Below are 14,420 nucleotides of genomic sequence, written 5' to 3' on the forward strand. Positions count from 1 at the left end.
ATTTGTTCATGGTAAATAATCCTAATATGCTGTTGGAATCTACTTGTTAAATTTTTGTTGCATCTATATTCATCAGGGATATAGTTCTGTAGTTTTCTTGTGTCTTTATCTGGGTTTGGTATCAGAGTAATGCTGGCCTCATAGAATGAATTAGGAAGTGTTTCCGCCTCTTCAATTTTTGGCATGTTCCCCAGCTCAGTCCTGGTCCTTTTTTCCTTCTGTTCGCACATTCAGTTTCCTCATCTCTTTATACACCTATGTGTAGATGCTTCCAGATCTGTATTTCCAACCTGACCTCTCCTCTCAGCACCAAGCTCATTCAGTGACTAGTTCACTCTACAGGTCTAACAGGCATCTCAATGTTAATATGTCTTCTCCCCTAGTCTCTCCTATATGAGTAAGTGACACTGACTTCCAGCTGCCAATCAGTCCCTGAATCCTTGAATTGCTATCTTGGTGCTAATTCTCACCTGCAGACAGGAGAATCCACTGGAGCTAATTTATGGAGTAAGGGATGTAGTAGAAGATATTAGGTAGATTATAGCATCCGAGGGAGGGTCAGGTAACAAGGAACAGCCAGAAACATCAACAACCTGGAGAAACACCTGACCATGCTGTAGGACTGTGTTAGGAAAATTCCCACTGCCCTGCTCTCTTCTGCTCAGCACCATTGCTGCTGGGGACAGGACCTGAACTGCCCCAGACAAACCAAACACGTCTACCACCATCTGCTGTGACAGCCACTACTTCCTGTGGCTCCTTCCACATCTTATGTGGTGCATGTCTTAGCAAAAACAGGCATATCTGTGACCTCAAACGCAAGTGACCCAGGGCATGTAGCTTTGCAGTCTCCAACTTCTGCAGGCAGGAGGGCACACTAGAGGTAGTGGGCATGGGTTATGATCAGCTAATTCGAAATGCCTCCCAGTGTCCTTCTGGGCTTCTCTGTCCCTCCCTCTCCACAGCCGGCTGTCAGCCTGTCCTCTCAGTGCTCTCTGCCTCTAAGCATATCCTGCTTTGACCATTTCTCACAACCTCTGTCATCACCACTTTGATCAAGCCCTATCACTCTTACCAAGATTGTGGCGGTTGCTTCCTGACTGGACTCCCTGCCTCAACCATCTGTGGTCTCCACACTGCAGACAGGGGTGAGATATTTGGAATGTAAATCAGATAGTGTCACTTCCTTTCCAAACTCTCCCCACAGTGGTTTCCCACGACACTCAGAATAAAGCAGAACCCATAACCACGACCTACTTATCCCTGCAGCCTTTCCAACCTTGTCTACTTCGAGTAGCCCTCATTCACCGCGCTCCTATGTACACCAGCTTGCCCCAAGCACACCAGATCCGTTCCCAGCCCAGGGCTTTGCACAAGCAGCTCCCTCGCTTTCTTCCGGTCCCTGTACAGTGTTCTCTGCCTTGACCATCCTCTTTATCCAGATTTATGTTCTCTGTTCATTCGTTTATTGTTTGTCTCCCTCCATTGGACCTGACCGGGGCTGTGCAGCGACTGGCCAAAAGTAGGTGACCAGTCAGTACCTTTTGAATAAATGAAACCATCTCAGTTGCCCAAGTTTTGGGGAACACTTCTTGAAAAACATCCCTGACTTTATGGATATAGCAAGGAAGGAAACAGATCTCTAGATATCGTGACTGGAGACTGCACATGGAGGACTCCTGGGCCTGCCCTGTGCAGGTCCAGCTTTCCTCTGCACAACAGAGGTGTGGCAGGACTGGCTCCACCCGCAGGCCCCAGTCTCCAGGAAGAATGAGAGGCCAGCCCTGCCAGGTCGCTCAGTGATTGAGTGTTGACCTATGAACCAGGAGATCAAGGTTGGATTCCTGGTCAGGGCACGTGCCCGGGTGCGGGCTCAATCCCCAGTAGGGGACCTGTAGGAGGCATCCCATCAGTGATTCTCACCATTGATGTTTCTATATATATCTCTCTCTCCGTCTCCCTTCCTCTCTGAAGTCAATCAAAATATATTTTAAAAATTAAAAAGAAAAAAAAAGAGTGAGAGTCCAGGACTGCACCTTGACCAGGCGTCAGGGTCACTGTTGACCTCCCCTGAAGTCAGCTTCCGGATCCTGGAGGAGCTGCTGAGGGACAAAGCCACCTGCTCTTATTCTGGGACAAGGCCCAGAGGGCTCCATAGAGAAGCCCATAAGCAATGTGCTCACTGGGCCGGGAAGGGAAGGCCGGTCCGTCTACACTGGCAGCAATCTAAGTCCACTTTATCTATGCCGGTGGAAATCGGGGGTCCAACTGTGTTCCCTAGCCCATCTGTCTACACCACATTTGTCTACACTGGGGGAAACCAGGGTTCAATAGTCTTCACTGTTAGAAGTCAAGAGTCTGTTGGGTCTACACCGGCAGAAACCGGGTGCAGAGCCACGGTCTCTAGTCTGATAATAAGATGGCAAGTCCCGGAGTCTTTGGGAGAACAAAGTAGAAGCAAAAGCCTCCGTCCCGCCCCCTCAGCTCCAAGAACCGGAGCCCGCGGGCCCCGCCCAGGTGAGAGCGCCAGGTCCGGGCACTGGCACTTAGGGTCCTCCCTGCACCCCGCCTAAGCCCCTGGGTGGGTGGGAGGTCAGGCCCCGCCCGGCTCCCTGCTGGGAGCCCCGCGATGTGGCCCCGCCCCCTCCTGGGAGCCGCGGGGTGCGGAGGTGTCAGACCCCGCCCCCGCCGGGGAGACCCCTCGAGGTGAGGTTCCGCCTGCGGGGTCCGCCCACCGCTTCCGCCGCCGCGGCCGCAAGGGGTGGGGGCGCGGCCGGGAGGGTCCGCCCGGCGGACTGCGGGCCCCACTCCTGCCTCGGCTCCCGGCGGCGGCGGCCTCCGTGGGGACACCGGGCCCCGAGGCCGGACAAAGGCGGCACCGCCATGGCTCTGAGCGCAGACGGCTCCAGCGACAAGGGCTCGGGCGCCCAGGTAGGGGACCGGCCGCGGGGCGGGGAGAGGGTCCCGGGCGCCGCCACCGCAGGGGAGGGAACCTTGGACTCTCCGGTCTTTGGAACACAGTTTAGCAAACTTTCCCCTTAACCTCATGCATATGTATGAGGGAAATAGGCTTTCCAAGACGGCTTTGCGTTCCTGGGGTCCGGAGGGAGTGCGGAGGGAGGGGGTGTGAGACAAAAAGACGCTTGTGGGATTGTGGCCGAGGATGGGCATGCCCCCAAGTTACTCATCAGCCCAGGCTGGTGGGACCAGCCGATGAACTAGGGTGCACCGAGGCACGGAACTTCTACTGAAAGCAATGCCGGGGCTGGCTTTTAGGTCGGAAGGGCAGTTGGTTTAAGTAATGATCACTGACGAGTAAAACAGGACAGTCGCTTCCGATTCGGTTCGGAAAAGTGCGATGGGAGCTGTTGGCGTGGCCCCGCGTGAAATGCAGAAAAGTGTGTCCGGTTTGCGCTTCCCTTTTTCCTGTGAAACGGGATTCAAGCGTTTCGGTGAAGTAATTACACTCGACTCCTGTTGCCCAACAGCACTTTTACTTGAAAAGTTTAGTTGGTACTTTCGGGCGTCTAATTAACAATTAAAGCATATAATTCAAAATTAAATTAAATGGAGTTGAAACTGTGCATAATGAATGCCTTCCGAAATGGCTGTGCTGAACAGGCATCAGGCGCTGGGAGGAGGGTGAGCCGCTCAGCTTCGTGTGGACAGAGTTCAAAGTGGACAGAAGCGAGGCAGGGTCTCTGGGTCAGGAGGAACTTTCCAGTCACTTTACGGGGAAACGTGTGCTCTCTGAAACGTATTCGGAGGCGGAGATGTTCAACCGCTACACGTTTCCATTCACGGGATGGGATTCTGTCCGCAGAGCTGGGCATCTGTGACCGGGACAACAAACCCACTTTTGCATCTGAGGCGGTGCCGCGTTTTGGTCTTTCTGTGCTGGGTCTAGTGTGCAAATGTGCAAGGAGGCCTGGCTTGGGAGCAGAGTGAACTGTTCCGATGGGCCCCAGGGAACAGAGTCCTGACCGTCCCGGTGGGTGGTGGGCCTGGATGCTGGATAACCCGTGGCTAGCAGGCCAGCCCTCATGTTTGATTCCAATTGCAGGGGTCTGGTGTGGGTCTGGTCCAAATGGCCTTGGTGAAATGAAGACCTTTGTGTCTGTGGCATCTGTTAGTTCACGGTGGTGGTCTCACGTGAATACTTGTAAAAGATAAGGAAATGAAGTCGGCCTTGAATTTGAGCTAAGATGTGTGTTCTCTGGTTGAATCATCCAACCCAACCTAGGAGCCCCCTGGTCCCCGGATCTCAGTGTTTCTTTCTAGAGAATCATTCAAGCTCAGCTCACATGCCACTGCCTCCCTCCTTCCACACAAAACTAATGAGTCCTCTCTTTATGCTTGAACAAAAATACGAGTCATGTAGAGCAGGGGTGGGGGACGTCCAGCCCGAGGGCCAGGTACAGCCCGTGAAATCATTTGGTCTGGCCCTGCCAAGGCATTAAGGGTGAGTTAATTAAATGTTTGATCAAATATAGCCGGCTAATTTTTTAACACATTGCAGACCAGTAGTTTTATTGCTAGCTTTACCCAGATAAGTTTCTATTGAACGAGTACAAAAAAATGTTTTACATAAATGTTAAAGGCACGCTTTAAAATTAAATACCCATTGCATTTTGAAGTTATTTATTACATGTTCTTACAAGCTAATATTTTTTTAAAGAATTCTCGTGATTGGCCACAAGCCCTTAGAACAGAAAAATACGAGAATTCTCGTGATCCGTCCACAATATGTTAAGTTGATAATTATGTAGGGCTTGCGAATGAGGTTATAAATATCCAAATGGCCCCTGGCAGAAAAAAGGTTCCCCGCCCCTGACGTAGCACCTGCTAGGCCTTAATAGCAGCCCACCCAGGTGGGATACCCATTCTTCAGATGGTGGAAAGCGAGGCTTTTTGTTGCCTTGTGTCTCCCAGCCAAGAAGCAGTGGGGTGACAGTTCAATATTGAGCTCAGGGCTTCTGTGTCCAGTCCAGAATCTCTGGGGGGTGGGGATTGAGGCTTCCTCACTGCATCCCTGGACTGGGGCTGAGGAGAATGAAACCCGCACACTTCTAGGGGTGGGGAGATGAGAGGAGGCTGGGGTGAGGGAGGTGGGGGTGCAGAGGATGGGCTGAGAGGTGCAAAGTCTTGTCCTACATGTATTGATCCTGGGGTGCGTGGGGAATCTGGAGTTCTGTGAGGAGAAGGCATCCTACCTTCGCTATGTACCCTTCAAAGGGCCAGGAGAACAGGTGCCTGTGGAGTGGGGAAGAGGCACCAGACCCCGACCTGGTGCCCAGAGAACAGGCCTGGGGTCTTGGAGATTGGATGTGCGCCCGCATCCACCCTGGGTTGGCTGTCTGTCTTTGGCCCAGTAGTTCAGCCTCTCTGAGCTTCAGTCTGTGCATTGTGTATAGGAATAACACATGGCCCCAGTACCTCTTGGAGCACCATAGGGTCTAATTTAAAAATGGATCTGTAGATGCTTCTGGAAAGGAAACTCAGTTCATCATTTAGCTAAATGTCCTCAAGTTGAAAGCTGCCTCTGTCCTGATAGCTGGGACAGCTTTCCAGGTGTCTCTGTTCACATCTGGGCCCAAATTCTCAAAAACAGAGCTTTCAGATACTTTCAGACAAGTGTCTGACCTAACAGAATTTTCCCCAACTCAGAAAATCAGATTGTGCCAAAGATACTTTGTGGTGAATTTCTTTTACGTCACTTTAAAACTACTTATGTTTCTGAGACCGAGGAATGGGGTTAAATCTAATGCAACAACAGTTAGGAATTAACTAATTTCAAGTTCTGCACTAGAATTGGTCAAGTCAGCTAGGTAATAAGTAGATGTACCTCACCTGCGCACAGCCCCCTGACCCAGGGACCCCCAGCCCTCACACCTCCCCTGCCCAGCCCCTTTCCTGCTTGGTTTCTCCCTATGTGGGTCTCCTCCATATGAGGGTCTAACATCACCGGTGTCTGGCTTTTCTTAATGCTTGTCTCCCCAGGCTTTGTTTCATTCTCCTTGTTTCTCTGATGCCTGGAATAGTGCATGGCACACAGTAGGTGTCACATGATGGTGACTCTCCCCCCCTCTTCTAAAGCCCACTTTCACTCTTCTGTCCCCCCAAATTTTTCTGGGCCACACAGATGCAGAGCCTGCCCTGTGGGACCTGAGGGAGCAGCCAGGGAAACCTTGTTTGTCTCCGGGATATAGTCAAAGCAGACCCAAGACAATTACCGAGAAAGGCTCAATAAACCCTGATGTGACGTAATGAGTGTGCTTTGTGTGTGTGTTTTGGGGGTGGGGATGATGGTGAACAGAGCAGAAAAGAAATGCCTGAATTAATTTCAAATGAATGGAAAGGGCAGCTAGGAGGATGACCCCTCCCTTCATTGTCAAGTGGAGGAGATGTGGTTTGGCTTAGTAGAAACTCTTTGACCTGTAATGAGCTGCGGCCATCAGGTGACTTAGCCTGGAGAGTGAAGGGGTTGGAATGAGTTTCTGAGAGCTCTTGACTCTGTCCCTGCTAGAATGAGACAAAGGGCAGTGTGGCACAGAGGCAGTGGCTCGGAGGTTGGGATGTAGGCTGTGCAGCGGGAGGGGCCTGGGTTCAATTCTGGTTTCCCCGTGAGTGGGTGAGCAGGCCAGCCCCTCAACGCACCATCTTTAGAATGGGGATGGTAACAGCATTACAGTATGCTTAGAACAGCATCTGCAGTACTGGAAAAATGTCAGCTGTTATTCTGTGATTCTGTAGAGAGAGAGGTTTTACTACAAATAAGAGGTAAAAAGGATTACGTTTTAATTTGTTGTCAAATCACTTAAGGAAAAATATTCAATGAAGTTATCTTCAAGGCATTTTTTGTATTCAAAGATATCAACTGAGAAGAGGGATTATAACTGCAATTATGTGCTGTTTCAAACAACATAATCATCGATTTGTTAAAAAGAAATGTTTTGTGAAAGTGCCCAAATCAATAGGCCATGAACTCTACTTGGTTCCTAGGTCTCAGAGCTTTTCTTCTGGGTTATTCAGAGACTAATCCCGGTGTGACTCAGTGGTTGAGCGCTGACTTTTGAACCAGGAGGTCACGGTTGGATTCCCGGTCAGGACACATGCCCGAGTTGTGGGCTCGATTCCCAGTAGGGGGCGTGCAAGAGGCAGCAGATTGATGATTCTCTCTCATTGATGTTTCTATCTCTCTCTCTCCCTTTCTCTCTGAAATCAATCAAAATGTATTTTAAAAAATAAAGAAAGAAAACCTAATTGGAGCAAGCATTTAGTCAGTGTGGAGCACTACAATGGGCAAAGGTGTGAGCATTTCGTTCTCAAGCTGACATTTGTGTGTCCAGAGACTCTACCATTTTTCACTGTAGCACAGAGACTCATGATGGCCAGTGACATGTGCTGACTAGCCTCTGAGACTAATGTAACCTGTCCCCAAAGCACAGTGTTACATAGGAAAAGCATGTGCAAGCGTTGGGTATAGAGAGCAACAGCAACAAATGAGGAAAAAGATCTTAGCACAATTTCCGGAAGGTACTATAAATAATATTTAAAAAAATAATTTATGAGGTGAAATTCACATAACATAAAATTAACCATTTTAGAGCAAACAATTTAGTGGCATTTGGTAACATTTATAATGCTGTGAAACCATCTCTATCTAGTTCCAGAACATTTATGTCACCTCAAAGTAAACCCCCACACCTAGTAAGCAGTTTCCCCCGATTCCACCCGTTCCCAGCACTGATGTGCTCTCTGTCTGTGGATTTATCTACTCTGAATATTTCATGTAAATGGAATCATACAATATGCGACTTTTTGAATTGTGTTAAAATACATATAACATGCAGCTGCCACAGAGCCACTGGACCTGCCCGCCCTACTATGGCCGAGAGCACTGGGGACACGGTGAGGATGCTGCACAAGAGGGCCCCATAGCTGCACATGCCAAGTCCAGGCCATCTTAGTGGCTCAGAGGAGAGGAGATGTGGAAACTTCCACAAAATGGGCTGCTGGCCAGAACAAACAGCATTTGATCACCAAGCACATGCCAAGCCGGACCGGGAGACTGAGGAGCTGCACCACCACTGGGTGGCCCTGGAGGTGGGCAGGGTGATCCGCAGGGCCAGGGACTGATGCAGAAGGATCTGGGGGCGAAAATCAATGAAAAGCCACAGGTCACTGCAGGCCATAAGAGTGGGCAGGCCATTTCTAATAATCAGCTTCTGGGCAAATTTGAGAGAGCCATCGACCTCAAGCTCCAGGGCAAGGACATTGGGAAGTCGATTGAGAAAGGGCCAAGGGTGATATGAACACAAAGCCTCGAAATCAGTGCATTCTGGCTGATCTCATCTGGCTGGTTCCCCGTGACCACCGGCACCAGCGTGGGTCTCTTCACGCGGCCAAGTAGAACACAGGGTATCAGCCCTGCCTAGGAACCCCCTCTACCTGAACCTGCTGTCAAACAAAACCTAGCAAAGTGTTTGCTTCTCCTGATTGTTTTGCCTCCCTACCCCCAAATCTCAAATTAAGGTACAAAACACCACTTTCCTCTCCCAGGGCCTTCGCCCAATTGTGGGTATGTTTCCTGGGGGAGCTGAGTGGGAGCCCCTCATATGGGCGTGTGCGGGCTGGGGTGGCCCAATCTGGTCCAGGAGAGGGAAGATGCTGCCTCCAGTGCAACTGTTAGAGATACTATGAAGATTCCAGTTTCTCCACAGCCTCACCTATATTTATTTTCTGGTTTTTAAAAACTATTATTATAATCATCCTAATGAGTATGAAGGAGTATTTCACCATACTTTTGGTTTGCATTTTCCTAGTGAGTACTGATGTTAAGCCTTTTTTTATGTGCTTGTTGACAATCTGTATCTCTTCCTTGGAGGGCTGTCTATTCAAGTCCTTTGCCCATTTTTAAATTGGATTATTTGTCTTTTTGTTGTTGAGTTTCAACAGTTCTTTATATATTCTGTAAACTGGACTCTTATCAGATATATTATTTGTAAATATTTTCTCCCATCTATTGATTATCTGTTTACTTCCTTGATAGGGTTCAATCTTCAATGTACAAAAATTTTTAATTTTGATGAAGTCCAATATATATATATATGCTCTTGTTTTTGGTGTTATATCTAAGAAATCATTGCCACATACAAGGTCATGAAGATTTTTTAAGAGTTTTATAGTTGATCCATTTTTAGTTAATTTTTGTGTATGGTGTGAGATAAAGGTCCAACTTCATTCTTTTGTGTGTGGATATCTACTTTTTCCAGCATCATTTGTTGAAATTGTTAGCATAAGAAATGTCCAAACCTGTAGAGAATTTTGATGTCTTTATTTGGGCCAAACTGATACAATTGCCAGGAAGCAAAATCTCAGTGGATTGAGAACATGCTACAGAGAAGGCAGTTTTGCACCTTCTCTGGAGCATTTTATACATTAGAATCAAAGGAGCAGACGCAACGGGGGTTACATGGATTCCATTGGTGGTAGATTAAGGGGGCAGGAGAAAGCAAAGCGGGGAAATCTCTGAGGTTGGATATAAAACCAAATGGAGAGACACATACTTGTTTTACATTGGTGGGTACCAGATAGTCAACATTTACAGCACAGAGAGATGGTATTCAAGGAACAAGATAACAACGAAGGGTTCTGTGGTCTCCTGCAAAAGATTATTCTGATATTTCAAAGGTATGTTACCTTAGATACAAAAAGATAATAGACAGGTTTACTTAAAGTAAAACTTGATCTTTGTCAAGGACACTACAGGTCGAGGACATGACTACCTTCCATGACCCACATTTAGTTAGGAATTTGTATGTTCAGACCACCCTATGTGGTTACTTTCAGTCTTTGAGTTTGTAAGGCCCACCATGCAGACCCGCCCTGAGCTTGTCAGGTTTAGTATGTAGACCCTTTTTTTGTTCACAAAAGTAGTTTTTGATTATTGAATAGTCTTTGAACCCTGGATGGGCTCTAGTTGTATGAGTTTATTTCTGGACCTCAATTCTGTAGAGAATTTTTATGAGTTTATTTGAGCCAACTGACAACATATACCAGGGAGCAAGATCCAGGTTCTTGGGAGAATAACAGTTTGCAGTTTCTTGTATGCATTTGGACTTAAGGAGGGAACATAAGGAAGATTACGTGAAGGTGGGAGAAAGCAAGGCAGGGATCAGGTTAAAGAAGGAGGGGTGAAAGGGGGCATTTCAAAGGTATGTTAACCTAGATGCACAGAAACAATGGACAGGGCTTGCTTAAAGCAAAAATAAGCCTTTTAGTAAAGAAGTTATATACCATGGTAAGGATGTGACTACCCACCATGATCTGCCCAGTTAGGAATTTATGATTAGATCACCCTGTGAGGTTACTTACCATAGAACCTAGTTTTCTTCTATAACCCCCCTTTTAGTCATAAACCTATCCAAAGGATGCATTGATGGCCAACCTTTTGACCGGCTAATGTGATCTCACAGTGCTATGAAGGCTTGTTCCTAAGAAGACTCAGTATTGATGACATCTTATTGACCACTGAGGATGGGGCAGTACTGTAACCATGGGATGTGAGTGGAGGCCAGGTTTTCTTGAAATGGGAAAGGTAGATAATTGGAAGGCAGTCAGGTCTTATGGCTTTTATTGTGAAAAAACACTGGATTGTTTCTATCCTGTGAATTATGATGATCTGAATTTTGCCTTCCGCCATATTTTTCTGTATTTGGCATCTAGTATAACATTTACATAGTCATAAAAAAGTGTACTAAAGAGTATTAGTAGTTGTTATCTTATACATGTTCAGTAGGACTATATAGAAAAACCCAAAGAACAAGTATAACTATTAGTATGACTAATATCATTAACAGATAAAGACAAATAGGATGGTTTCTGAGTTCAATATCAGTCCATTGGTATACAGGCCTTGTTGACATCTTGTCTACCTCTGATGTTAGTGGAGTTTCTGGTGTCCCTTGAGGCAATATCAAAGATGGGTAGATGTCCATTCCTGGTTAGGCTCCTGGTAAGGTCTGATCCAGCAAAGTGGGAGAGTGTCTTTTATTTGATGTCCTTTCCAATAAACAAAATCTTCAGGTGATAGTCAATGATCTTTGTCTTCTGGGAGCTCATTGTGAATCGTTTACTAACTTGGCATTTTCTTGAAGTAACTCTTTCAAACATTGGCAATAGGATAAGATGTCAACTCGTAAGTTCCTTCATTTAATTCAGCTAAATGCACTATGATGTATGGAGGAATGCAAAAACCAAAAAGTGGGGAGCCAGGGAGCCAGGAAAAGAATTAAGCGGCTGTCTTGGGCTTCCCATAGCCCTGACTATCCTTTTTTTTAAAAAAAACCAACACTTAACTTCCATAAACATATTTCACAGACATCAAAGTCAATTATTAACATGGACTTATTTTTGTAAAACCCAGGTAAAATAAAGACATGTCTGTTTTACTTAAACCAACAAACTTAAGCTAGCTTTTATTTACTTAAGATTAATCTTAGAGACATGGACTTGAAAAGCATGAGTTAGTTTCTATATTTCTGAGAATTTTAGAATACCTAATCCTTACAAGTGCTTGCCTTTAAGTTAATTTTAACAATAACATCCAGAGGTAGAACATTGTATCACATTTACTGGTACAACATACATTAATGCGCATACAAACAGACTCAGAGAAGAGTTGATTCCAATTTTTGTTTTGGTGGCATTTACAATTTATATCTGTCCTTGCTTGACAAGTCAAGTTCCAAATGACCTTTCCCTTTTTAAAATAAAGACAGCCATTTTTAATACCTCAAAGAATTGGGTTGCCACCTAAATGACATCATAGGTTGACTCGTTTATCTAAATGCTTTCTTTCTCTCCTTCCCTCCCCCCCCTCTCTTTCTCTCTCTTTTTCTTGTCAATATTTGTACATAATTTTATTTTAGCTTATGGGAGAAGGCCTTTTTAGCTTAGGGGAGAAGTCCTGAGATGGTCTATAATCATTTTCTTTCCATTCATTCTGCCTAATTGGAAAGCTGGCTTTTTCTAATTGTTCACACAAAAATTAATTTAGAAGTATCAAAGGATCCTCCTTTTGGCCACCATAGAATTAATGGGAGGCTGACTGTTGTGGGGTTTGTTGGCCTTGGAGTCAGTTTCCCATGTAAATTTTGAGGTCTGTAGAGTCTGAACTAACTTCTTGGGAAACCCAGCCTTTATGTGCACATCTCTGGAGGAGCCAAATGAGGCGGATATTCCTATAGGACTGCTTCACCTAACAATAGCATACCGGACGCCACCAGAACCGCAATGCTCTTCAAGGTACAGGCCCCTCTCTCGGGGTGAACCCCTTCCTTCTTCTCCCTAGGGCTTCCGCTGTCTTCTCCAGGATTGGCTGCATTACCACACTGGACAGCCCCGGTGCCCATCTCCACCACTCTGGATTCAGGGATCTGAACCAATCATCACCCCCCACTTGTCATTCCTATTGAGGAAGCAAGTGTCCTTTCTCTTTTGGAGCTAAAGAGATTCAGTCTCTCAGTTAACCAGCTAAGCCTTTGTTCAGATTGCTTTGAATACCATTGACTTCTGAACAGTATTAAGTCTTTGAATCTATGAATGCAGGATGTTTTCTATTTACTTAGGTTTCTTTAATTTTCCCAGCATTGTTTTATAGTTTTCAGTGTACAAGTCTTTCATTTCACTGATTAAATGTATATCTTAGGTGGTTTATTCCTTTTGGATGCTATTGTATGATGGACTTGTTTTCTTAATTTCCTTTTTGAATTGTTCATTGCTAGAAACACAACTGATTTTTGCATGTTGATCTTGTACCCTGCAACTTTGCTGAATCCATTTATTAGCCCTAGTAGGCTTTTGGTAGATTCTTTGGGATTTTCTATATATAAGATCATCTGCAAAAAGAGACAGTTTTACTTCTTCATTTCTAATTTGAGTGCTTCATTCTCAGTTTTCCTTCCCAGACTTTGTTCATAGACGACACATTTCTCAGTGCTCATTGGTTTTAAATTTAAATACTGTCAGTGAAACACAGCATGTGAGATGGGAGAACAGTGCCCCCGCCCTGGGAGGAGAGGGGCTTTGGACAGAACTGACCAGAGAACCCAGATGCATGTTCTAACCGCACACCTCTGGTTCCCCAAATGTCCCTGGATGCAGGGACATGATCTCTACATCCTCATGACTTGCCCATGTCCACACATCTCTGCACTATGTTCCACCACCACTCTGGATCTGCTTCCATTATTTACGGAATTCCTGCCAGATCCTTGTGAGAGTTCAGCAAGCCTGATCATGCCTTCTGCAGTTGAAACACTGTCCTGAAAGGGCTCAGAGGTCAAATAATTTACTAGTGACTAATAAAAATTCCTCACTCAGCCCTGGCCAGTATGGTTTCAGTGGTTGGAGCGTCCCTCCCTTCCACTCTCCCTGAATATCAATGGAAAAATACCTTCGGGGTGAGGATTAACAACAAAAATTCCTCACTCACCCCCACCCACTTCACCTCCACTTTTCACTCACCTCCACTTTTCACTCACTGCCACACTCCTTCACCTCCCCATTTCATGCTCCCTCATCTTCCCCCCTCCCTCACCTGTACCTCTTACTCATGTCCACCCTTCCTTACCTCCTTGTTACCTCTATCTTTTCTCAAGGACACCCTCCCTCATCTGTACCACTCACTCACCTCCACCCTCCCTCACTTCCACCCTTACCCACTTCTACCCTCACTCACCCACCTCCTCCCCACTCACCTCCACCCTCACTCACCTCTACCTTGTTCACCTTAACTCTTCACTCACCTTCACTTCTACTCACTTCTACCTCTCAATCATCTCTATTGTCATTTGCTTCCCACCCTTCACTCAAAGGTTAGACCAGTTGGGAGAGGAACAAATTGTGAAAATACAGGGTAATTAACCTGTGGTCACTTGAGCTGAAACTACCACCTTATGGGCACAAGGAAGCCCACATCTTATAAGCAGAGTGGCCATATTATTTATTGTCCAAATTGGAACACTTTGAAGGGGGAAAAGAGAGGTAATGCCAGAACCACAGGTGAAAACCCAATTTGTCTGGGGAACCCTGTGACTTGGGTATCTTTTCCTCCTGGTGACTGCATTGTAAACCATAAGGGTTGGTCCCAACTGTAGATGGGGGTGCTCATAAACTGGGTGTCTCCGGACTCCCTCCCAAAGCTAGGCGCTATAATTCTGGTGGGAGCGCTTCAGAGCCATGCTGTGCAGACATGCCGACTACACAGCATGCAGCCAGCCCCCAGCAGATGTGGACACACCCTCTGTCCTCACAAGCCAGCCCACTCTTAGGTCTCTGCTGGGTCCAGGCTGCTTGTACACTGAGCCTGGCCACCACTGGGCATCACACCCCTTGTTTTCCAGTTTGCACCAACA

At 46.4% G+C, this 14,420-nt stretch overlaps 1 pseudogene; it reads left to right on the plus strand.

Moving 5' to 3' along the window:
* Positions 1-7,887: 7,887 nt before the first annotated feature.
* Positions 7,888-8,315, plus strand: LOC129148763 (endothelial differentiation-related factor 1-like; annotated as a pseudogene).
* The last annotated feature ends 6,105 nt before the right edge of the window (positions 8,316-14,420 follow it).

The sequence above is a fragment of the Eptesicus fuscus genome, chromosome 4, assembly GCF_027574615.1.
Source record: "Eptesicus fuscus isolate TK198812 chromosome 4, DD_ASM_mEF_20220401, whole genome shotgun sequence".
In the NCBI taxonomy this organism is placed as follows: domain Eukaryota; kingdom Metazoa; phylum Chordata; class Mammalia; order Chiroptera; family Vespertilionidae; genus Eptesicus; species Eptesicus fuscus.